The 24,678-nt window shown below is 39.5% G+C and overlaps 1 protein-coding gene across 2 annotated transcripts in view; it reads left to right on the top strand.

Annotated features, from left to right (window-relative positions):
* LOC149553461 (plant/protein (DUF1995)) overlaps nucleotides 1–24,678 on the top strand; it is a 55,645-nt gene that overhangs the window by 5,205 nt on the left and 25,762 nt on the right. Inside the window, exon 2 of one of the 2 annotated variants that reach the window (XM_089788907.1) lies at nucleotides 17,132–17,651. The exons of the other annotated variant lie outside the window; for it this stretch is intronic. The gene's annotated coding sequence lies outside the window, so the exon portion shown is untranslated. Of the gene's footprint in view, nucleotides 1–17,131; nucleotides 17,652–24,678 lie in introns of those variants that run through there. 2 annotated transcript variants of the gene reach the window in all.

Below are 24,678 nucleotides of genomic sequence, written 5' to 3'. Positions count from 1 at the left end.
CTCAATTCAATTTTGTATGACTGATTTCCTTAGTAACATCTTCAATGTCTAAAGATCGAGGGAAATTAGGCTTCAACAATTCTACATTGAAGATTGGATGAATACCCAAAAATGGAGGTACGTTGCGTTCAAATGCATTTCCAACAACTTCCTTAATGATCTTATATATACCATAGTAAAGATGATGAAGCTTTCTATGAGGGCCTTACAATTGTTCCTTCTAAAAATTCCAATCATATCTTATCCCCAACTTAAAAATTATGGGAAGTCCAATGTTCATCATGCCTTTGTTTATACTTCTTAGTGGTTTGTTCCAAAATCTCATGAGCTTGCTGCTGTAGTTGATGAATTTTATCAATGAACTTTATCGCTTTGTTCTTCTTCTTATCTAAGCATGGTACTAAGTTAGGTTGCATAACTGGTATAGAAACATTTATGGGTACTAAATGATGATATCTAAGACAAACTTCAAATGGGCTATGGTTAGGGGAACTATGGATTGCATTGTTGTAGCTATGTTGTACATATGGAAGGCTCTCATCCCATGTACAAGGATGTTTTGAGTGATACATTCATATAATTTGAATAATTATCTGATTGACGTTTGGACCATATGTTTGAGGATTGAATGCAATAAACTTTGTTAGTTTTGTGTACAACATTGCCCATTATGAACACATAAATTCACTTAGAAACTGACTATCCTTGTCTGAAATAATGCTTCTTGGTAACCCAAAATGAACCCAAACATGGTCAAAGAAGAGTTTTGTAGTTTCTTTTGTGGAGATTGCCATTTTTAAAAACCTATCTACTAAAACATATACAAAATCATGCCCCAATCTAGTGGTAAAGATCAGCCATAAAATCTGTAGAAATTGAATGCTAAGGATTTTATGGAATAGGAAGTGGTAAATAAAAACCAAGCTAATGATTTACAAGCTTTAAAATGACACATGTTGTAAAAGCTTTAATGTATGCTATCAGATCATTTTTTATTAATATCTTTTTAAGTATAATAGTAGTCTTACATATTCCAAAATGACCTACAGCCTTACTATAGTGAGCTTCCCATATCAATTTCTTATGTTCTACCTTAAACAAACAAATTTGGCCAAGGTGATAAAGCATTCCATCTTGCAAATAATAATCATTAATATGTTTACCTTCCACAAGCGAAATATATACTTCAGAAAATTCATTATCATGTACATATAAGTGAGCCCAAGTGTTTGTTTGGTGACCACATGATTCTAACTCTATGCTTATTCATGCAATTGGAGGCCTTCTCTTCTTTTGTTTTGGTGCTTCCTTTCTTATCGTGAATATTGAGATGAATTTCTTAAAGATTGTTTATTACCTTTGGTGCTTATCACTCTACGATTTTCCTTGTGTTTGCGAAAATTGAAGAGGTTCGTGACTGTGTGCATGACAATTTCCTTTCCCAAAATAAAATGCTTCCATTTCTTGCAATCTTGAACAATGACATACAATTTTTTTTTATCATAGGTGATATACCTACGTGCTGTATTAGAAAATGTCTCACTATGGTAGGCAATCAGATGTCCATGCTACATGAGGACTACTCGTAGGGCATATTCTGATGCATTAGTTTGTATGTCAAAAGACTGTTGTAAATCTAGATGAGATAAGACTAGTGCAAAACATGACCTATGTTTTAACTCCTCAAATGCTTGTTGTTGAACACCTCTCCTCTTGAATTTTGCTTGCACTCCTTATAGTGACTCATTTAAAGGCCAAGACAAATGTGAAAACCCAAACACAAATCTGTGACAAAATGTAGCCAACCCCAAGAAGCTACACAACTTTGTGAGATTCCTTGGAGCGGGCCAGTCTTTAATTACATGCATCTTTTCAGGGTCAACATGAGCAACCTTACTATCAATAACATAACTGAAGTACTTAATACTTTGCATACCAAAAGAGCATTTTTCCTTGTTCACATAGTCAATGGCCTTGCAAGGTGGAAAGTACTTATTCCACATGTTGCAGATGTTCTTCCCAAGTTTTGTAAAAAATGAGAATGTCATCTAGGTATATAATGACAAAGAATCAATGAATATCCTAAGTACACCATTCGTCATCCTCATAAATGTGGTTGGAGCATTTGTGAGGTCAAAAGGCATCACCAACCATTCGAATAGTCTCTCCTTAGAGTTAAAAGAAGTCTTTCATACATCTCCTTGATCAATTGGTACTTGATGGTACCCAGATTTCAAATCAATTTTAGTGAAAAAAGTTACCCCTTTGAAGTTGGTTCAAGAGATTATCTATCTAAGGAATTGGATATCTATTTTTCACAATGATCTTATTCAGTGATCTATAATCAGTATAAATCCTCCACTTTCTATTATTTTTCTCTGCAAGAACAATTAGGCTACCGCAAGGAGATGCACTTGGGCGAGTATGTCCTTTTTGAATCAATTCATGTATCTTCCTTTTTGTCTCATCATTTTCTAATACTGAACTCCTATAGATTGACGTGTTAGGCATTGGAGTTACTAGTATTAAATCAATAGTGTCTAACTTGGCAATGTGAGGGTATCCATGTTGGCAACTCAAACACATCCTGATATTTTGTTAAAATATGATACATTGACCTTTGTTGTTTTGTACTAATCAAAGATGCAGAGCATGTAAGGCTTACCTTTGGTATTCGGTACTTCTGCCAATCCATTGTCACACTTCATGGCCCAGATTCATACACCCCATGGCATTGATACATGTATGGTTGCCCTAACAAAATATCTCACACAACAAGAGGAGCTACATCGCAGATCACATTATCTTTGAATGGTTTTATGGAATATGAAAGACAACATTTTTTTTTTACTTGAATATTTTTCCCTTGCCTCACCCATCCCATAGAATATGGTTGCAAGTGTGATGTTGTCTCCTCCTTTGCACAATTGATTTGTCCCTAGAGGGAAATATGTGTGCACAATGTAATGGATATGCTTAAGCTTCAAGGATGAATGATGGGTTCAACAATGGAGGATGATTGATTTCAAGCTTATGAGTGTGTGGGGGACATTGAGAACTATGAGGGTATAGAGGATGATTTTGTTCTTCAAAGCAACATGCTAACTTGGCATATGGTTGTGGAAGATTTGTGAAGGGGACATGGTTCAATTTATAGGCAAAGAGAGCATGGAATGAACGGTTAACATGAAAACTTGATAACTCTTTAAAAGTCATTCAGATGCAAGGAAAATGAGGCACACAGATTGTGTTTTCTCAAATGCCTAGCTTTGTGACAAGTGTCACAAAGATAATGCATGTGAGGGGATTAGAGTTTTGAAGGGAATGTGACCATTTTGGGGGATGTGAAGGGGACAAAGCTATAAGAGATGGATGAAGAGTGTAAAAGGTGAAAGAGCATTTAAGAAAGACTTTAATGCATTTGGTTGGGGAGTGGGAGGGTGTGACAAGAGTTGGCATGGGTTTGGGTTAGGATTTCTTAATCCTCATAATTAAATTTGTGCAAATGATTAGGGTTTATGCTTGAATTAAAGGGTGATTAGGATGCAAGTGAGAATGTTAGGAGAATACAAGTGGGTCACTTAATTAACCAGGGTTAATTAGTTAATTAAGTGGGCTTAGTATGGGTGAATGACTTGAGTTGAGTCTAAATTTAGGGGTTAGCATGGGTAAGGGTTAGGATTTATTACAAGGCATTATTTAAATAAAAGGGGCTTTGGAAACTAAATTATATAGGTTTTAAGCAATTATTTAATAGAGGAAGGGGGATGTAATTAATTAATTAGACTATTGGTTGTCATATTGAATTATTAAGTGGACTATAGTCAAATAATTATATTAATTAACTAGAGGATGACATTAATTAATTAGATGTTAAATATTTAATTAACAATTCCTTAGGAGAGAACTAAATTTAATTATAAATTTATGTAATCAGATTTAAGTGTCTACATTTTTCCCCTCTTCAAAATAGTTGAGACAACAATATTTTGAAGATATTTAAAAATAATAGATGACATGAAGAATCTTTAAAGCAACTAAGTTTCACCAGTCTTGAGAGGAAGACGAAACACTAGATTGGGTGATGCCCTCTCAAGAAGGCGAAGAGGAGAGAAATGAGGCTCGATGGCATCTTGAAAAGAAAGAACGTTAGGGCGGAGAAGAAAACACAAAAGGGCTAGAAGGACAATAAAATTACAATCAAGATGCAATAATAACTAGGGAGGGCAAAAAGGGGTTGCTCGGGAGGCAGACCAAGGAAGAAAGGCTCATAAGGGGTCCTATACAAGGGAGGGGTAGAAAAGAGATCATTTGTGTTCATGCTTGCTACTGAATCCTTGCTATTTTAAGCTCTGAATTTGGGTTGTGAGATAGCTAGAGGAGGACATTTGGGGCACCAGGTAGACATGGTAATGAGTGTCTAGAGGTATCATGAGGTTGACAAGATGATATGACCAAGAAAAATTGCTTTGTACTTTCCAATTTTTTTGTTTCTAGTTTTAGGATTAGAATTAATGTTCTTGTCATCTCAGATTAGACGAGATTGCTACCGCGATAGGTGAGATTATAATCCCACAAAAAGTTGTTAGAACATGAGGGTTTTGGCTTAAAAATTAATGGGTTTTTTGTGGGATCATAAAAAATCAATCAATGTTGGCATTTGTTGTGGGAACACGTTCCCGCCTAGAAGTTTTCTGGGATCGTGTTCCTAAAGAAAATTTGGGGTTTGAGCATGTGACAATAACTTTCCCACAAGGGTGGAGGGGTGGGTTAGGTTAGTTGTAGGAATGCGTTACTGTAGACAATTCTAGGGTGTGTTTGGGTTCACGTTCCTACGAAGGTGAAAGTGCAAGGAAAAGGATTTTTTGTAAGATCACTCCACTAGGAAGGCAAGGTTGTGCAAGAATGGGTTAAACTAAGGGTCGAATCGACCTAAGGGGAGGGCTAGGGGATTGTTAGTAAATGACCTAAGGATAACAAAACTTGGTTATTTAGATGCAGTAGCTTGTGGATAGGTTGATTTCATGAGAGAGGAGCTCTACAATTCTAAGGCTAGCAGAGTAGTTTATGTCGACTGATTAGGTGTGAGTGGATGCAATTGACTTAGGGTATTTGGCTAGGATGCCCCACATAAGGATATGTATGGTGATGGTTATGACCTTGTGCGAGCACTAGCATTTAGAAACAATGACATTCCAAAATAATGCCATAGGGGAGATGAAAGTGACCCTAGAGGATATCTACCTGATTTTTTGGTTGCCTATCTAGGGAGTAGAGGTTATTGTTATTGAGGTGACAACCATAGGTAGTTCAATCATTGTTGGGACCAAGAGTGGTGCCTATATTGTTTAGAGATAGTTCACTTTGCATTGGCATCTAGATGTTGCATTATAGAGGAGGGTATATTTATTCGTGTGTAGATCAATGTCAAGTTATATTGTGCCAAAAATAAGGGGATGAGCATTACTTTGGACCTAATTTTGACCATCATTCAAATCATTGATGCAGGAGACATGAAGACCAAGGGATAGTTATGTTGATTGATTTATATAGAGATCTACATCAGATTGTGTACCTTGGTGATTAGACCTAGGGATGCAACAACAATTTCTCTTTATTATTATAGGTGTGGGTGTGGGAGCTTGGTCAAAGAGATAGAAAGTCAATTGAGCTAGTGAAACATGGTTGGGTAGAGTCGCTGATGTATCATGATATTGATGATTTGGACTACTTGCAAACAATTCTTGATTTGATTCAAGATGGGATTACAAGGCAACCATATCTAAGAGTGGGTTCTTGGCTCAAGGACCATTTGCAATTGCCCTACACGATTACTCTAGGATACATTATAGGATGATGGCAGTATAATGTTGATCCTAATAGGCTAGATTGAGTTGCACGATAATTTGGATACACCTAAAAGTTTGGCACTAGAGGATGTCTTAGGAGTGACGAGCTAAGTTTGGGGTTAAGTTGGATAGTAGGTGTTTGTTGGCAATGTGATGTGACATTTAGTCATCTACTTGGGTTTGTCATGGTGGAGAGGTAGATGTTGGGTCCACTAGGAAGTATAAGGCATGTTTTCAAAGGATAACACATTTAGGGAGAGTTGGGATACCTCTAGTAGCTGAGTGACTTAGGGTGGCTTCCCTAGTAGGTAAGAGGGGGAGGAGGGGAAGATAGACAGGCATGACTAGATATGCAGTGAGGGTGGTGCCAGTTGGGGAGTCACCTAAGAGGAAGGAAGAAAAGGAGGCCTAGGGATAGAAGGTAGGGGGAGGAGTCAATGGTCATAGGGATGTGGATGGGGGAGGAGGTGGAGGGGGAGATGACGATGAAGATGACAAAGGATAGGGCCCACAGGTTTCATTTTATACATAGGCACCAATGGGGGGATTAGGGGTAGAATGATCTTCATCTAGTGTTGGGAATGATGAGATGACAATGAAGTTGGTGTCCCTTGAGAACATGCATGTTGCAGTTAGCCAGTTAATACATGACACGCCGGACAACAATAATAGAATTGCTAGGGAGGTTGCTTAAATACATGGGGAGAGAGACTTGTTGGAGGTAGACCTGGGTAGAGAATTAAAAGAGGGCCTAGATCTTATCGAGGAGTGTGACAAACCTTAGTGAGATAAAAATAGATTCTAGGAAGAGAGGGACCATCTCTAGTGAGAGAGGGATCAATTAGTTTAGGATTTGGTGGTGGTAACAACACAAGTCCTAGTATAGGGAAAGAGGTCGCTGACATATATAGAGGAGATTTCTCAAAATGTAGTTGTCACTTTATAGTAATCAACTGTAGTTGGACATTATCCACTTAATATAAAATAAGATAAATCTATTAATGTCCAACAAAAGACCACCAATGGTCTAAGGGACTGAAAGCAAACAAGCAAGGAAGCAACGAACTACAAGACACCAAACGATGTTTGGGAAAGAGCAAACGAGATCAAAATAAATAAAACAACAAAGGGGCCAACAAGGAGGTAGGAACTAGGGACCTTTCTTCTGTTGAAAGAACTCCAACACCAAACAAGATGAATTTGGGCATGAAGGACCTCTAGTCTATTGCCATGACTTGCTAGAGTGGTGTCGTTGAGGAGTGAGAGTAGTAGCAATACTAAACCTATTCCGGGGTGTCACAGATTGAGAGTGGTGTCATAGATTGAGAGTGGCCAGCCACAGGGGTATTGCTAGTGTTGGAGGTCTGGTTTGCCCCCCTCATTAAAGAACCTTCCTCTAATCTCATAGTATGACAGGTAGCAGAAGATGAAATGGGTCTCTGTCTTGGCCTTAGACAAGGAAAATAAACGACAGATCCAGTCCTCTTTTCTCATATGAGGATCAATCTATATCCATAACTGATTGGAGTTGAATCTGAAAGATAAGGGAGATGCGTAAGGCATGGCACCGACACTGTGATAAGTAGCTAGGTCGTGTAATAACCCCATCAGTGATAACCAAGAAGTGCTCAGCATCAAAGGCCATCTTAAGAGGTAACCCTCTGGCTGGGTTACTCTAGGTCGTGGTGATGTATTGTCTATAAATATCCGTCCTGACATGCCCATTCAACTCCTGTGGTAATGGGAGGAGATGGGCAGGAGCATCCAATGAAAACTGGAAGCAAGGGATGTGGTCAATATCAATCCCAATAGAGCTCAACAAAGAGGTCACCTGAGTGTACCAACATTGACCCCTAGGGGAGGGATCCGAGGCAACAATGACAACAGGGGAGCAAAAGGCCAAGTAAGAATATTGGTGATTATCAACCGCTAAGTCCGCAATGCCACAGAGACATTGAATAAACCAAACCAAATAAAAAATGGCACTATCTGAAAGGATGAGTTCCGAATTCTACCAAAATAATGTCATGGGGGATAAATCTATGGCATCTAATAATGTGTTTGAGAAGCAAAGTTTGAACACGCTCAATAGAGGCCAAGTCTAAGTCAAAAAGAGACGGTCCTAAACCATTGAACCATAAAGCACTGTCGACCTAACCAAGGAGTCCAAAAGGGACAACTTGAACATTGTGTCCTGGAAGTGGTGTCTAAAGCATTGTCTCTCTAGTACTCCCCTTGTTAACTCTAGGCTGGATGACCAGTCTCATACTGAAGTGATGTCCAAAAATCTTGACACTGAGATATATGTAAGAAGGGAGGGCTGGTGGATTGTTAGTAAATGACCTAAGGATAACAAAATTTGGTTATTTGGATGCAGTGGCTTGTGGATAGGTTGATTTCATGACAGAGGAACTCTACGATTCTAAGGCTAGCAGAGTAGTTTACGTCGATCAATTTGGTGTGAGTGGATGCAATTGACTTGGGGTATTTGGCCAGGATGCCCCACATAAGGATATGTATGGTGATGTTTATGACCTTATGCGAGCACTAGCATTTAGAAACATTGACGTTCCATCTCCAAATAGGGCAGATGAAAGTGACCCTAGAGGATGTCTACCTGATTTTTTGGTTGCCCATCTAGGGAGTAAAGGTTATTGTTATTGAGGTGGCAAACATAGGCAGTTCAGGCATTGTTGGGACCAAGCGTGGTTCCTATATTTTGTTAGAGATAGTTGGCTTTAGGTTGGCATCTAGATGTTGCATTACAAAGAAGGGTATATTTCTTCGTGTGCAAATCAGTGCCAAGTTATATTGTGCCAAAAATAAGGGGATGAGCATGACATTGGACCTAATTTTGATCATCATTCAAATTATTGATGCAGGAGTACCTGAAGCCCGAGGGATAGTTATGTTGATTGATTTTTATAGAGATCTACATCAGATTGTGTACCTTGGTGATTAGACCTAAGGATGCAACAACAATTTCTCTTTATTATTATAGGTTTGGGTGTGGGAGCTTGGTCAAAGAGATAGAAAGTCAGTTGAGCCAGTGAAATGTAGTTGGGTAGATTTGCTGATGTATTGTGATATTGATGATTTGGACTACTTGCATAAAATTCTTGATTTGATTCGAGATGGGATTACAAGGCAACCATATTTGAGAGTGGTTTCTTGGCTAGACGACCATTTGCAATCGCCCTACATGATTACTCTAGGATACATTACGAGATAATGGCAGTATAATGTTGATCCCTATAGGCTTGATTGAGTTGCACAATAATTTGGATAAACCTATAAGTTTGGCACTAGAGGATGTCTTAGGAGTGATGAGCTAAGTATGGGGCTAAGTTGGATAGTAGGTGTTTGTTGGCGATGTGATGTGACATTTAGTGATCTACTTGGATTTGTCATGGGTGAGAGGTATACTTTGGGTCCACTAGGAAGTATAAGGCATGCTTTCAAAGGATAACACATGTAGAGAGAGTTGGGATACCTCTAGTAGTTGAGTGACTTAGGGTGGCTTCCCTAGTAGGTAAGAGGGGGAGGAAGGGAAGATAGACAAGCATGACTAGACATGCAGTGAGGGTGGTGCCAGTTAGGGAGTCATCTAGGAGGAAGGAAGAAAAGAAGGGCTAGGGAGAGAAGGTAGGGGGAGGAGTCAATGATTAGATGGATTTGGATGGGGGATGAGGTGGAGGGGGAGATGATGATGAAGATGAGAAAGGATAGTGCCCATAGGTTTCATTTGATACATAAGCACCAATGGGGGGATTAGGGGTAGAATGATCTTCATCTAGTGTCAGGAATGATGAGATGACAATGAAGTTGGTGTCCATTGAGAACATGCATGCTGTAGTTAGCCGGCTACTACATGATACACTAGAGGACAAAGAATGGCTAGGGAGGTTGCTTTAATACATGGGGAGAGAGACTTGTTGGAGGTAGACCTGGGTAGAGAATTAAAAGAGGGCCTAAATCTTATCGAGGAGGGCAACAAACCTTAGTGAGAGAAAAATAGATTCTAGGAAGAGAGGGACCATCTCTAGTGTGAGAGAGATTAATTAGTTTAGGATTTGGTGGTGGTAACGACACAAGTCCTAGTATAGGGAAAGAGGTCACTAGCATATATAGAGAAGATTTCTCAAAATGTGGCTCTCACTTTATAGGAATCAATTGTAGTTGGAAATTATCCACTTAAGATAAGATAAGATAAATCTATTAATGTCCAATAAAAGACCACCAAGGGTCTAAGGGACTGAAAGCATACAAGCAAGGAAGAAACAAACTACAAGAGACCAAACGATGTCCGAGAAAGAGAAAATGAGATCAAAATAGATAAAATAATGAAGGGGTCAACAAGGAGGCAAGAACTAGGGACCCTTCTTCCACTGAAAGAACTCCAACACCGAACGAGATGAATCTGGGCATGAAGGACCTCTAGTCTATCGCTGTGACTTGCTGGAGTGGTGCCCCTGAGGAGTGAGAGTAGTAGTAGTACTAAACCTAGTCCGGGTCTCATAGATCGAGAGTGGCCAGCCACAAGGGTATTGTTGGTGCTGGAGATTTGCTTCATCCCCCTCATGAAAGATAAGGGGGAGAAGAAGAAGGTGGTGATGAGGGGTTGATCTGTGACCTTCTGGGGGGTCAAGCATTGCAAAGTGGAGTCCTAGAGCTGCATCGCCTCCCTGAGATAGGATGTCAGGCATCTCTGATCCAAATACATGAAGAAAGCTATGAGGGAACTACACTCTCTGAATAGGCAATAAAACCTTCCTCAGATCTCATAGTATGATGGCCAGTGGAAGATGAAATGGGTCTCTGTCTCGGCCTTAGACAAGGAGCATAAATGATAGATCCAATCCTCTTTGCTCATGGATCAGTCTATATCCCTAATCGATGGGAGCCGACTCTGAAAGATAAGGGAGATGCATAAGGCATGGCACCGACGTTGTGATAAGTAGCTAGGTCATGTAATAACCCCATCAGTGATAACCAAGAAGTTCTCAGCATAAAAGGCCATCTTAGGATGTAACTCCTCGGCCATGTTACTCCAGGTCGTGGTGATGTACCATCTATAAATATCTGTCCTGACATGCCCATTCAACTCCTGTAGTGATGGGAGGAGATGGGCAGGAGCATCCAATGAAAACTAGAAGGGAGAAAGGTGGTCAATATCAATCCCAACAAAGCTCAACAAAGAGGTCACTTGAGTTTACCAACATTGACCCCTAGGGGAGTGATCCAAGGTATCAATGACAACAGAGGAGCAAAAGGCCAAGTAAGAATATCGGTGATGACCAACCGCTAAGTCCACAAAGCCACGAAGATGGTGAAGAAACCAAACCAGATAAAAAATGACACTAAGTTTGAAAGGATGAGCTTCGAATTCTACCAAAATAATGTCATGGGGGATGATCTATGGCATCTAATAATGCATTCGAGAAGAAAAGTTTGAACACACTGAATAGAGGCCCAGTTTGAGTCAAGAAGAGACAGTCCCCAAACCATTGAACCATAAAGCACTGTCGACCTAACCAAGGAGTCCAGAAGGGACAACTTGGACATCATGTCCTGGAAGTGGTGTCTGAAGCATTGTCTCTCTAACATAGCAAGGGAGCACATCCCCTCGTTAACTCTAAGCTAGATGACTGGTCTCATACTGAAGTGATGTCCTGAAATCTTGACACCAAGAAATATGTAAGAAGGGAGGGCTTGGGGATTGTTAGTAGGATAACAAAATTTGGTTATTTGTATGCAGTGGCTTGTGGATAGGTTGATTTCATGAGAGAGGAGCTCTATGACTCTAAGGTTAGTAGAGCAATTTATGTCAACTGATTGAGGGCGAGTGAATGCAATTGACTTAGGGTATTTGGCTAGGATGCCCCACATAAGGATATGTATGGTGATGGTTATGACCTTATGCGAGCACTAGCATTTAGAAACAATGACAAATAGGGGAGATGAAAGTGACCCTAGAGGATATTTACCCAATTTTTTGGTTGTCCATCCAGGGAGTAGAGGTTATTGTTATTGAGGTGACAACCACAGGTAGTTTAGGCATTATTGAGACCAAGAGTGTTGCCTATATTGTGTTAGAGATAGTTGGCTTTAGGTTGGCATCTAGATGTTGCATTACAGAGGAGGGTATATTTCTTCATGTGTAGATTAGTGTCAAGTTATGTTTTGCCAAAAACAAGGGGATGAGCATTACTTTGGACCTGATTTTGACCATCATTCAAATCATTGATGCATGATTACCTGAAGCTCGATGGATAGTTATGTTGATTGATTTATATAGAGATCTACATCAAATTGTGTACCTTGGTGATTAAACCTAGGGACACAACAACATTTTCTCTTTATTATTATTGGTGTGGGTGTGGACACTTGGCCAAAGAGATAGAAAGTCAATTGAGCTAGTGAAATGTAGTTGGGTAGAGTCACTGCTGTATCATGATATTGATGATTTGGACTACTTGCATAAAATTCTTGATTTGATTCAAGATGGGATTACAAGGCAACCAAATCTGAGTGTGTTCTTGGCTAGAGGACCATTTGCAATCACCCTACACAATTACTCTAGGATACATTACTAGATGATGGCAGTATAATGTTGATTCCTATAGGCTTGATTGAGTTGCACAATAATTTGGATACACCTATAAGTTTGGCACTAGAGGATGTCTTAGGAGTGATGGGCTAAGTTTGAGAATAGGTGTTTTTTGGGGATGTGATGTGACATTTAGTGATCTACTTAGATTTTTTATGGTGGAGAGGCAAAAGTTGGGTACACTAGGAAGTATAAGGCATGGTTTCAAAGGATAACACCTATAGGGAGAGTTGGGATACCTCTAGTAGCTGAGTGACTTAGGTTTGCTTCCCTGGTAGGTAAGAGGGGGAGGAGGGGAAGATAGAGAGGCATGACTAGAGATGTAGTGAGGGTGGTGCCAGTTAGGGAGTCACCTTGGAGGAAGGAAGAAAAGTAGGCCTAGGGAGAGAAGGTAGGGGGAGGAGTCAATGATCAGATGGATGTGGATGGGGAAGGAGGTGGAGGGGGAGATGATGATGAAGATGACAAAGGATAGGGCCCATAGGTTTCATTTGATACATAGGCACCAATGGAGGGATTAGGGGTAGAATGATCTTCATCTAGTGTTGGGAATGATGAGATGACAATGAAGTTGGTGTCCCTTGAGAACATGCATGTTGCAGTTAGCGATCTACTACATGACATACTAGAGGACAAAAATAGAATGGCTAGGGATGCTGCTTAAATACATGGGGAGAGAGACTTTTTGAAGGTAGACCTGGGTGGAGAATTAAAAAAGGGCCTAGATCTTATTGAGGAGTGCGATAAACCTCAGTGAGATAAAAATAGATTCTAGGATGAGAGGGACCATCTCTAGTTAGAGTGGAATCAATTGGTTTAGGATCTGATGGTGGTAACAACATAGGTCCTAGTATAGGGAAAGAGGTCGCTGGCATATACAGAGGAGATTTCTCAAAATATAGTTCTCACTTTATAGGAATCAAGTGTAGTTGGACATTATCCACTTAAGATAAGATAAGATAAATCTATTGATTTCCAACAAAAGACCACCAAGGGTCTAAGGGACTGAAAGCATACAAGAAAGAAAGCAATGAACTACAAGACACCAAATGATGTTTGGGAAAGAGAAAATGCGATCAAAATAAATAAAACAATGAAGGGGCCAAGAAGGAGGCAAGAACTAGGGACCCTTCTTCCTCTGAAAGAACTCCAACATTGAACGAGATGAATCTGGGCATGAAGGACCTCTAGTCTATCATTGTGACTTGTTGGAGTGGCGCCGCTGAGGAGTGAGAGTAGTTGTAGTACTAAACCTAGTGTGGGGTCTCACAGATCGAGAGTGGCCAGCCACAAGGGTATTGCGAGTGCTGGAGTTCTACTGCAGCCCCCTCGTTGAAGATAGGGGGAGAAGAAGAAGATGGTGATGAGGGGTTGATCTATGACCTTCTAGAGGGTCAAGCACTTCAAAGTGGAGTCCTAAAGCTGCATTGCCTCCCTATGATAGAGCATCAGGCATCATTGATCCATATACATGAAGAAAGCTATGACGAAACTACACTCTCTAAATAGGCAATAGAACCTTCCTTTCATCTCATAATATGATGGGTAGCGGAAGATGAAATGGCTCTCTGTCTCGGCCTTAGAGAAGGAGCATAAATGACAGATCCAGTCCTCTTTGCTCATAAGAGGACCAGTCTATATCTGTAACCGATGGGAGCCGACTTTGAAAGATAAGGGAGATGTATAAGGCATGGCAGTGACACTGCGATAAGTAGCTAGGTCGTGTAATAACTCCATTAGTGATAACCAAGCAGTGTTCAACGTAAAAGGCCATTTTAGGACATAACCCCTTGGCCGGGTTACTCTAGGTCATGGTGATGTACCGTTTATAAATATCTTTCCTGACATGCCTATTCAACTCCTGTAGTGATGGGAGGAGATGGGCAGGATCATCCAATGAAAACTGGAAGGGAGGGAGGTGGTCAATATCAATCCCAATAGAGCTCAACAAAGAGGTCACCTGAGTGTACCAACATTGACCCATAGGGGAGGGATTCGAGGTAGCAATGACAAGATAGGAGCAAAAGACCAAGTAAGAATATCGGTGATGACCAACCGCTGAGTCCACAAAGCCACAGAGACGGTGAAGAAACCAAACCAGATAAAAAATGGCACTAAGTTTGAAAGCATGAGCTCTGAATTTTCCCAAAATAATGTCATGGGGGATGAATCCATGTTATCTGATAATGCATTTGAGAAGCAAAGTTTGAACACGCTCAATAGAGGCCCAGTCCGAGTCAAGAAGAGATGGTCCCCAAACCACTAAACCATAATGCACTGTCGACCTAACCAAGGAGTCCAAAAGGGACAACTTGGACGTTGTGTTCTGGAAGTGGTGTCTGCAACATTGTCTCTCTAGCATAGAAAGGGAGCAAATCCCCTTGTTAACTCTGGGTTGGATGACTGGTCTCATACTAAAGTGATGTCTTGAAATCTTGACATCGAGATATATGTAAGAAGAGGTGATCCTCAATCTCCCATTCTTGAAAATAAAAGTGCAAATCAGAGATCTTTAGATTGTTGAATACCATAACTCGAGTCTTACTCAAGTTCATAGTCAACTATCGTAAGTCACAAAAGGAGCCTAGGCCATCAGGAGCCTCTGAAGACTCTCGGGAGAAGATGCTAAAAGGCCACATCATCAGCATATAGGAGAATGCAGATCAATACCTGGTGTAAGTAGCAACTATCACCTGGGAGCAAAGACTCTTTGAGGAAGGTCTCAAGCTCATCAATATAAATGCCAAATAGTGTGGGGGAAAGCAAGCACCCTATTTCACTCCCATAGTGCTCTGGATAGGAGTTGAGAAACCCTTAGGGGTCCTGAATCTATCCACAACATTCTCATATAACCTCATAATAGTCATCAATAAGATCTTTGAAATCTTGATGTCTCTAAGCAGTTGGAAAAAAGCCCCCCGTGAGATGGTGTCAAAGGCCTTACAAAAGTCTATGAAACAATAGTAAACTTTCATAGAGTGGTGTTGAGCCTCCTCAATAATAACTTGTAATTTCATGATGTGGTCCATGCTCTGGTAACCTACACGGAACCCATCTTGGCCTCTAGCTCTACAATCTCTCTTATTGAGCTCTCTAGTAAGAGTAGTGTTCAGTGTTATGTCATAGAGCTTGGCAAAGCCGTGTCCAATCATGATAGTCTTGTAGTTGTTGGGGTCTGAAGTCTGCCCAAACTTGTGGATCAGGTAGATAACATGTCTCGACTAGGAGTTTGAGAAGCCAGTAGGTGGGATTCTATAGGGCTAACATCATGAGAGAATCTCAATCACAAGTTACTAGCACATGGACACAAACATATGATAAGGAGTGTAGTAGACAAAGAGAGGTGTCCTCGTAGAGGGCAAGACAAAGCCACCATCCAAGACATACACAAAGGAAACAATAATCAATCATTGGTTCAGTTCAGATGGAGGAGGCAGCTAGCTTGGGGAAGAGGGATGCCTCAAAGGAGGGCTAAGGAGGAGAGTAGGAAAGAGTGTCATTGACTACCCTAATTTAGTCAAGATTCAGAGTGTCAAGTGGGAGTTATATAGTGGTAGAGAGGATATACCACTAAGATATGAGGGTTGGTTGTTACAACCACCACCACCAGATCTAGCATAGGTTTCCCCAACACCAGAGCCAATAGTCGTGATAGCTTAATAGCCAGAACTTGCAAATTCCATCCAACCATCCATAGGATGGACATATGGGCAATGATATGCTGCATTTTGGGGTTGTACTATATATGATGTACTCTATGTATTTTTGAGGGCACATGACCCAATTTTTGTATCATTTAACATTGTATCTTTGCTCATGGACATTAGTGGATGTTTGATGTACATTCTTTATTCTTTCATGGGATTGGGATGTATTATTTTGATTCTATTGTGAGATGTGTGTGTGCGTGCGCGTGCATGTGCATGTGTGTGTGTGTGTGCGTGTGTGGGTATGTGGGTGTGTGCGTGTGTGGGTGCACGCGTGTGCGTGCGTGTGTGCGTGTGTCTGTTGATTTGGGTGGGATCATATGCTTCATTTTCATGATGTTTATGATGCATTTATGGATATGCTTATGATTAGGTGCTGACATGTGTGATTGTAGGATGTGAGGCTTTTATATGATTATGATATCTGTTCTACTATTTTTGCAAGATGAGATGCATTTATGACCTTCATCTACTTTGTGCACTGTGTGATATGATTTAATGCAATTTTATAGGATTTATATGATTTTGTATGTGATGCAATGTGCATATTTTATAATGTAGCTTATGTGATGAGATGATTTATGCATCATGATGATTATAATTTATTATCCAAGACATATGATGTGACATATGTGATGTATATGCGATGCATGCGATAATGTTTAATTTCTATATGATCATAGGATGTATGATCCTACACGTGATGCATTTTTATGATTATGTTTTATATGATGGTATAGTGTGATGCAACAATGTTTATGATGAGATGTTTATGCATTTATGTATGCAAAATTATTTGAGGGCACATGTTAATTTTAATATGCAAAAAGTGAGAGCAATATGGATGTTCAAAATGAACCTAATCAGAAATTCATAAATGAATTCTAATTGAGGTTTATAAATGAACTTAATGCACTTAATGGAATGCAATTAATGAACATAATGCATATGGATATTTGGTGTAGGAGCACCACACTCAACCACTCAAGAAATGCAGACTATGAAGACCACAAGGACATTCAATAGAAATCAGGAGAATGGAATGCATCATCAAGGTCAACAAGTCACTTGGAGGATCCTAACACCTATTATGGGCTTCGAATAGTGCGATATTGTGTTAAAATTGTAATGTCTTCAATGGATCCATTTTATGTTTATGATGTCCAATTATCAAATAATGTTTCAAGAAGTATAGAAGGGGCATAGGATGGGTCTAGATCTTAGATGAAGGGTCAACTATCAAAATAAAGACATTTTTGTTATTTAAAATTCAAATATTTGAAAACAAACGGCTACTTAACAGTTAGAGGGAAATTGGGGGTTTTTATGTTTTGAGTCTTAAACCTTCAACTCAATGATGAAGTTGGTTGAATTAGTTATTAGGGAGTCTTATATATATTCGAATGAGTCTTTGTTATGGGAGAGGAGGATCAGGTTTACGAACTGGTGAAGAAAACAATAATACAAAAATATTACCTTTTGCCATTTGAGTCCCATCTTTTTGAATCTCAAATTGATTTGGATTTCTAAATGCATTGATAGGGGCTGCTTAACCATTTATATTGCTAGTTGATGCTTTTTCACATTATATTAAGGTTGCTGTCACACCAGCTATAGTTACACCAATCATTTTATATTCTAACTTGCGGTTGCAGTAGATTTAGGGACAATGTGGATCATTCCATGAATGTTTAGGCCAAATATTCATGGAATGACAGTTTATAACTTGTACTATAGACTAATTGATATTGCATATGTGTTTTGAGTGGAGAGAAGAGGCGCAAGTCAGAACAGTGGGAAAATATATTGAGAAGGAAGGCTAAAGTGCGATAGTTGTGGATTTAGTTAAGTGAGGAGTATAGCTTATGTTTGAAAACATATTCACATGTTGGATGAATGGTGATTCGGTCACTAATTGGATGCAAGATTGTGTGTAGATCAAGCATTGAGGAAGCCCTAGCAAAATTGGGTTTGGAGTCTAGATTTGGGGGTTTTGATGTTGCAGATCCTTTGGAGTTAATTCCTTTTGCATATGGCCATTTTAAGGCATAACTTGTCAATGTCCGGGAGTTGGGTTTAATAGGATGTCATTTGTTGATACTTCCTTTGGAAAATTAGTCATTTCCATGCATTGAAAATAGGGGTGTTGTCATATATAATGGTATTGATCCAAAACAAGCATATGAAAGTTTTTGATATGTCATAGAACATTGAAAAGGGTATCCATAAATACCATCACCTTGTTAGGTGTCTTAGAAGAAGTCTTGAGTTATTTAGGTTTTTGTTTTGCTGCCAGTCTACTAGCCAGCCTACTAGGGTTTTTGAATAGTTTGAGGAAGAGTTGTGTGGATTGGGGGTATTGGAATTGAATTGGAACCTTAGAACCCTTGAGTCCAAGTATTTTTAAAGTTGTAAAACCAAATCCTTCATTTAGGTGTCTTGAAGATAGTATTAACAAGTCAGGTTCCTAAAGAATTTGAGGTGACTAATAGGCCCACATGCCTAAACCTTTAAAGATTGCAATTCTTTGTGTTTTGAATACTACCACCCTTCTCATTGCACCAATATTAAATACATTCTAATGAACTTGTCCAAATGAGCTAATGTGTAGTGAGTCGATAAATGCAATCTAAGATGTAACACAAATGGTATTAAAAGAAATCTAAGTGAGGGTTTCACATGTACGATTCTCCTGCTAACTTTCTCTACCCTCTTCGGGTTTCATACCTCATTTATTGCAAGATTTTTTAGGGGTACATAATGGCTCTGACTGACTTCAGCTCAACAAGTTTAGTTGATGCTGGAGTTGTTGCTGTGGATGTTAATGGTGCCTCCGTGAAACAAAAAACCTCACAAGTTCGTCCCGATGGTGTTTCATGAGGTATGGCTTCCCTTGATATTGTCCTTAATGCTCAAGAGTTTGATAGTGCTTGCAATTGGCTTGAAAACGATATGTTGATTGGTTATTTTGTGGGAAGATCTACCCCTAAAAGCATGCTTAAAGAGCAGGTTGCCAAATCCTTGACTCCTCATGGGGTTTGGCTTGAGGGCGTTCAAAGCCTCACAAAAGGCTTTTTTCTTTTTCGTTTTTCCAACCCTTCCTAGGTAGACACCGTGTTAAATCATGGGCCATGGACAATTAGGGCTTCCCTACTACTTTTCAAATGATGGTCTCAAGACTTTTGTATCTTAGATGATAAGAAGTTGAAAGTTTCCATCTGAGTAGAATTCTAGGGCTTCCCTTACCTTTTTGGTTGTTTATCCAAGCTATTGCACAAACCCTTGGTAAGGTGGTTTGCATGGAGCTGGAGCATTTCCTTAATGCTTTTTCTCAGAAATGGGTGTGTGTGGAAGTTGACCTTTCTAGGGACCTCGAGGAAACCATGGATATTCAAGTTGGTACAACCACCTTAACCTAGAAGGTGTTGTATCTAAATCTCCCTAATACTTTTTATTGGTGCCAGTGCGCTGATCATAAGATCAAGGACTGCCCTCCTACAGTTTCCCATGCAAAACCCTCAAATAAGGATGCTCCTACTAAGCCCTCCAAGGCACCAGAAAATAGGAATGGACTATATAGTGGTCCACAAAGCTAAAAATGTTTCAACACCTAAACCAACCTCTTTGTTGTGACTGTGATGTCGATAGCCTCATCTACCATGCCTTCCTCTACTCCAGTGGTTTTGCTCCCTCCACTGAACACTTCAAACCCTGACCAACAAGGGATTGAGGCTGGTAGGAGTGATTCATGACCGCCTTTGGTTTGCACTCCATAAGCAACATCAACAATTTTGTCTCATCCTTTAAGGTGATCTCACAACCCCTCTAGGCATGCATAATTTTCAGATAGCAATGTGGAGAAGTAGAAGGTTATCTCTGAAGGGGATTCTCCTCCCAGCTTCAACATCGACTCAATGCTATTACATAATAGTTTCTTCCCTCTTGAGGATGAGGATGACACGCAAGTTCATTTTACATGAATTTTTTGTCATGGAATGTTAGAGGTCTAACAAACCTCCCTAGAAAATATCATGTTCATGATGCTCATCGTAGAATAGGTAACCTAGATGTTTTATGCCTCCAGGAAGGTCATTTGGCCGAATGGTGTGGCTTTTTCTTCACAACACAAAGTTGGTGGAGGAGGAGTTGTCACTATCCTTTCCCCTTGTTTACTTTCTTCTATTATTTCTCATGGCTCTGACCCTATCCAGAGAATTGTTTGGATTTTGTTTTCTTTCAATAATCATTCTTTTGACATAGTTAATGTTTACATTCCCAGTAATGCTCTCGAAAGATCTCATATGTTGCATTGGATGGTGGATTGCCTCCCTCCTACTACTTGGGTTATCTGTGGGGACTTCAATATGGTTGTGTTGGCATGTGTTGGCATATGACAAAGATGGGCTTTTTTCCTTTCAGGTGGACAACAGGTGAGAGAGAAACCTAGTACTATATGTGCAATAAATTGGGTCTTTTTTATTCCAATGCCAACCATCATCATTTTGATGGGGTGTGGTGTACTTGGTCTAATTTTTGGGTTGGTTCTGACATAATTTTTAAGAGGCTGGATCATGCCATGATAACTGCCTAGTCCTTTTTTTCTTTCTTGGAAGAAATGGAAGAAAGGGAATTACATATCACTCCTTTGATTGATGTCTCTGTCAGACCACTATCCCATTATTTTTACTATTGCATAGTGAATAGTTCAACAATGTCCTTGTAAAACAATTTTTTTCCTCAATACCTCATTTTTCAAGCATGAGCCCACTATGACTCATATTTTGTGTGTTTGGAACTTGGAGCCTCAACCCCATAACCACTTTGGCTGGATTCAATGGTGGAATGATGCCATCACCCGCATTACTAGATTTCTTTGTATTTATGACATATGACTTGCTATGTACCATTGACGTTCCTATGAGGCTAATACCAAGGCTATTTGTGATACCTCCACATCACTAGCCTTGAATCCTTTCGATACTAAACTCTAGGTCCATGTAGCTAATCTTTGCCATCAAAAGAAAATTTCTAACAACTATGCAACCAAAGGGGAGCAACTCAACGCTTAGCTCCACTGGCTCAAAGTTGGTGATTAGGCTTCTAAGGAGTTCTTCCAAGCTCTTAGAGCTCGTCATACTACTGTGGGGATTAAGAAAATCAAAGAAGGCCAAGTGGTGCTCTCTTAGGTTCCTGATATTCTTCGAGCCTTTGTTTGACATCATGAGCAAGTTTTTGACTCTCAGGGAAACTCTGTGGCTAGAGAGCATGCTCTTATGGAGTGCACTACTGCTACTCCAAAAAGGTTTTCACCTATGCACCGAGCCTTCTATGAGTAGATGCTCACCCTCAATGACCTTAGGGAAGTTTTCTTTTCCAAGGCAGATGACAAGGCCCCTGGGTGTGATGGGTTTCCATGTGAATTTTACAAAATCCTTTGGGAACATATTGGTCTTGACTTGGACATGGTTTACTTAGATGCTTTCCACTTCAAATCTTTGGAAAATATTATTACCTAAAGAAATATTAAGTTCATTCCTAAAACATGTGACCCTAAAGATATTAGCAATTGGAGACTAATTACCTTGCTTAATGTCTCCTACAAGATCATTACCAGGGCCCTTGCTCTCAAGATCCATCACATGCTACCTTTGGTTGTTTGACCAGAGCAATCTGGATTTATCAAGTCTAGGTACATTATTGACAATATTATTGTGGTTTGGGAAGGAATGAAATGGTCCAAGACTTCTAAGAAACACGCCATCTTTATCAAGATTTATTTTGCCAAAGCCTATGACCGCACTAAGTGGCCTTTCATTCTGGCAATGCTTTAGGTAGTGTGACTTGGTCCTACGTTCATTCACTCTATCGAAATGCTTTTTGGTGATGCTTCAGCTTGTATTACCATCAATGGGCACCAATCTTATCCCCTTACCTTACACATGTCTATTCATCAAGGGTGTTGTTTGGCCATTGCCGAGCCAAAGATAACACACTTTGCTCAGTGTGTTCTTTTCCAAGGCTTGCCCTTGGGTCCTCGGCTTAAGCATCTAGGTGTTCCAGACCATAGGTGTCCTTTTTGTGGACATGCAAAAAATTTTGTACATATTTTTTGGTTTTGTAGATGGGCTCAACAATATTGGAGCTGGATTCATGATTTTCTCAATCCTTTTAGGCCTAAACCTTTCTCTTGGCATATGATTTTTCTGTGAGATTCACCTCAAATTCCTTTCAAGTAGACCCAAATTTGGCATGCTTTCAGGATGGAGATCTTGTTCACCCTCTAGAAAGATAGAATCAATGTTATTTTCTCTCACATATTTCTTGATATTAATGTAGCTATTTATACTAAGGCATGCATTTGTAACAATGTTATGATGCAGATTTAGGTGTAAGACAACAAGGTTGCACTTGAGGTGGCTTACCTTCAGGAGCTACTTAACCATTGGGGAAATGCCTTGTGTACAATTGCCAAGGTACCTGCATACTCCAACTCTCCTAACTGTTCTTCATCGCATGGCCACTAGCGTGGCCAAAGCTCCTCTGCCCATCAGTCGCACACTTTGAGGTCTGAAGCTCCCTGCAGATGTCTTGGCTAAGGAAATGATAGTTTCTAGCTTCGCTTTGTTTATTTGACGTGACATGGCTCTGGATAGTCACCCCCTACTCTTGCTTCTTTTGTTGGTTGGATGCCCCCTGTTGAATGTACTCCCACTTGGCTGCCTGCTTCCTCCTCCAAATGGCAATTTGCTCGCCTAGATTTGGCAATCTTGCCTCCCAAGTCTAAGGGAGAGAAATAAAAATAAAAAGAAGTTGATGATGGGTAGTCTATTCTTCACTCACCCCCACACCCCCCAGATGGTTGGGGAGATAATGATAAATTTGACCCACCTCCCTCTGTGGGAACTACTCTTGCCACCTGAGGTGGATGTTTTCTTGTTGTTGATGAATAGTTGTATTGCCTTCTGGATGCTAGCCGTGTGAACTCGTGGGGTGATCCTGTATCCCTCGATCTTTTTTTTGTGAATATGTACTTTAATATTATAAATTAATAGAGAAGGCCTTATTCATAAAAAAATCTAAGTGAAATGAATATGAAACCTAATACAATTAATGAATGAATGCAACTTAATGCACTTAATGAAATGAATTTAACCTAATGAATTTAATGAATGCATGCAACTTAATTCACTTAATGAAATTAATGCAACCTAAAGCATTTAATGACATGAATGCAATACAATACTTTTAATGAAATTAATGCAACTTAATGCACTTAATGAAATGAATTAAAATTAACGCACTTAATGAAGTGAATGCAACCTAATGCATTTAATGACATGAATGCAACTTAATGAAACTAATGAAATGAATGCAACTTAATGCAATTAATGAAATATATGCGACTTAATGCACATAATGAAATGAATACAACTTAATGTACTAATGAAATGAGTGCAACTTGATGCACTTTGTGAAATGAATGCAACCCAATGAATTTAATGAATGAATGACATAGTATATCACTAACCGTTTGTGCTCTCATCATAGGAGTAGGATAGGGAGGGATTACTTGCACAATTTCAAGTATGAGGATTGAGAAACTAGAGATTTGTATACTGGAGGGAGTTTTCTTTTTTAAATTGAACCCTTGAGGTGTGGGATTTATTATAAGGGGGGTCTAAACATTTAGATTTTTGTTGGGATTTGTAGGATTTTGTAGAACTTTATTTTAGATTTGATTAGATATGTTGACTTTGAATATGATTTGCATAACTAATTCTTTTGGATCTTTTTGGGTTATGATAGGATTTTGTGTTTGTTTCCTTGAAGGGGCATGGTCTCTTTTGAGTCTTGAGCATGGGGTACTCGATGATGGAGGACTACCATGTAGTTTAAGCACTTATTTTGATATAGTAATGTTGGGGGACCTACCAAGGTTACTAAGAACATCAAGGCTTTATCACCAATATTGCAGAGGATTTAATCAAAACAAGCACACATGATTTCTATAGTCTCACACCTAATTCCAGAAGGATTTAGAGTGGAATTTATACTAGGGAACCTATAGAAAAATGACATTTTCCAAAGTGTACCATGCAACCACAAATAATCACATGTTTGGATATGCAAGGGTCATATCCCATTGAATCATAGGCAAAAAAGAAAAAAGAAAAAAAGAAAATTGATCAAGACCTCATTCTCAGATGACCCTATTTGTCATGCACCATGATAGAAGAGATCTTGGCAACCTTAATAAGCGAAAAACCAAATTGACCATAAAAAAAGAGTAAATCCAAGCACTTATTTTGATATAGTAATGTTGGGGGACCTACCAAGGTTACTAAGAACATCAAGGCTTTATCACCAATATTGCAGAGGATTTAATCAAAACAAGCACACATGATTTCTATAGTCTCACACCTAATTCCAGAAGGATTTAGAGTGGAATTTATACTAGGGAACCTATAGAAAAATGACATTTTCCAAAGTGTACCATGCAACCACAAATAAT

This window comes from Cupressus sempervirens, chromosome 6 (assembly GCF_028749045.1).
Source record: "Cupressus sempervirens isolate cs-2001-9-10 chromosome 6, ASM2874904v1, whole genome shotgun sequence".
Classification (NCBI taxonomy): Eukaryota; Viridiplantae; Streptophyta; class Pinopsida; order Cupressales; family Cupressaceae; genus Cupressus; species Cupressus sempervirens.
Note: the sequence above shows the minus strand (reverse complement) of the source record. Positions and strands in the feature narration are given on the sequence as shown.